We start from the raw sequence: 2226 nt of genomic DNA on the forward strand, positions 1-2226 counted from the left end.
CGTAACATGATCCGCGAAGTATAGTATAGCAAGTCTGCTATCACTTGCACAATTGGCGGCCATCATGTTAAGTGTGTCAGAAGACGACGCGGGCTACCAGCAGAGCGTCATTAGGCGCCGAAGCAGTGACGTGGTGAGCCGCGGCGCGCGACTGACAGATGTGGAGACGTAGATAGCGCCACGTCCGCGGCGCAGGAGCGCGAGGCCGTGTGACGACGAACCCGTTATCAGCGCGCTGCGGTTGCGGCGATAAGCGAGCATCGCGCGGCAGTCAGTACGGAGCGGACAGCCATGGAGGCGGCTGCTGCAGGCGTGGGTGTGGACGTGGTAGCGGACGCGGCCGTGGAGGCGGCGCTGCGCGAGGCGCTCGCGGCGCTGGGCGAGGACGCGGGGGCGGCGGCGTCGCTGCGGGGGCGGCTGCAGGCGGCGCACCGCGGCACCGGCTCCACCGGCGCGCGCCTCAGCACGCCGCGCGGCCGCCGCCTCTACGTGAAGGTGCCCGCCCCCGAGGGGCAGCGCGTGTCCGCCTTCAGCTCGGCGGAGCTCTTCCACAACGAGGCGCAGGTGTACCGCCTCGCGCTGCCCGCCTTCGCCAGGCTCGGCGCCTTCACTGCCGCTCCCAGGTACGGCCCCTGCGTCCTCTGGCTGGGCCAGAGCGTGACGTTCAACCACGCTACTCGACACGCTCGGCGGTTGTAGGATCATAAGTCACAAGTATAACAGTATCGTCAGGTTTCCCAACTTTTATTTACTTATTCTCATATCAGAAACCTCTACATTACACCCAGTTATGACTATGTTACTTTTGCCTAAAATTTGGGCACTTCTACGCATTTTCTGTTCCTTGATGGTCATCTTCTGTGCAGGAGGCTGGACACAGTCTGCACTGAAGCATATGGTGAACAGTCTGGCCTTCTCCACAGTCACACTAAACATCATCTTTAGCAGTGTGGCCCCATCTTACCAAATTAACCTTTGATGTGCCAACTCCAGAACCCAGTCTATTCAGGGACTTCAAAGTCGTCAATTTCTGAAACTTTTTTTCCAGCCAGGAGAAATGTATCTCGTATCACAGTTGCAACCTAGCTTTTTCAGGAGTGGTTCCCAATTCCGTCGATGTTCTAAGGAAACTCCTCCTCGACTTCAGTCATTGCGGGTGCAGTTCATGCACATACAGAGGATGCGTTCTCTCCTGTCCCACTTTCATTCTTTCCTCATTCAGTTATTTCTCATGAACAGGGGCCGGTGCTATTCCTGTGACGTGGTGTAGCCTGATTTTTTGCAGTTTTCATTCATTGAGAGCTATGTCCATCTGTTCGGCATGTACTGAATTATACCAAGAAGGACATGCATACCTGCTGCGGAATAGCAGAGCGCCATTACAGATGCACGTGAAGTTTTAGCCTGGCTATCCTGATGAGACCCGGCCAGTTTGCGTAGAAGATTGTCCCTAGGGGAAACTTTGACTTGCAGTTCATATGCATTGTTTCTTCAAAGTACGAATAAGAGCTCTATCAAGTGACACTGCTAGATACTTTGGGGTCTCACGGTGTTCTATTTCGATACCTGACCATAATGTCTTCAATTTACGACTAGCTTCCCAGTTTCTCAAATGAAAAGCACATATTTGTGTCTTTGTGGATTTAAGTTGGTTTCTGTTGTAGTGTCTCGAAAGTTCTTTCAGGGCGTTCGCGAGGGTAGGGAGTTCTCCACTCATTGAAGATCTGTGCCCAGGATGGCTAGATCAAGGCCATCGACATACAAAAAGATCTCGAGAATCGCTGTTGTAGACAGTTATACAGTTTATAATTTAATCAGCTTCCATGCCTAAGTATAGTTTTTATTTAACTCAATTACTGCTTTCAGGTTCATTACAAATACATCTTCACGTCGGTCTTTCAAATTTCCTTGCTTTCGTCTTGGGGCCCTGTTACTGGTTTTGTACAATGATACATACAAAACGTTTTTCGTACAAAATTCCGTAAACTTGAGAGAGAGATTTCCCTTTCTAACCTTGAGAGAAACATCCATGAATTAATTTAAGTTAATAAATCATGAAATGTGGTCAAAACTCACATGGCCTGTATTTTCTTACGCATTTTAACGTTAACGCTTTTTTCTATGTACGCCATCTTAATGTTAGCACTGTCAAATTATGGAAACTTATTTAAACGACGAATTCTTCTTACAGAAATTAGCATCACTTAGTTTTCTGCCAATTTTCAT

General features: G+C 49.6%; 1 protein-coding gene across 1 annotated transcript in view; it reads left to right on the top strand.

Annotated features, from left to right (window-relative positions):
* Nucleotides 1-444: 444 nt before the first annotated feature.
* The window catches only part of LOC126474525 (uncharacterized), an 87693-nt gene continuing 85911 nt past the window's right edge, over nucleotides 445-2226 (top strand). The window contains exon 1 of the mRNA XM_050101995.1: nucleotides 445-623. The gene's annotated coding sequence lies outside the window, so the exon portion shown is untranslated. The remainder of the gene's footprint in view (nucleotides 624-2226) is intronic.

The sequence above is a fragment of the Schistocerca serialis genome, chromosome 4 (genome assembly GCF_023864345.2).
Source record: "Schistocerca serialis cubense isolate TAMUIC-IGC-003099 chromosome 4, iqSchSeri2.2, whole genome shotgun sequence".
Classification (NCBI taxonomy): domain Eukaryota; kingdom Metazoa; phylum Arthropoda; class Insecta; order Orthoptera; family Acrididae; genus Schistocerca; species Schistocerca serialis.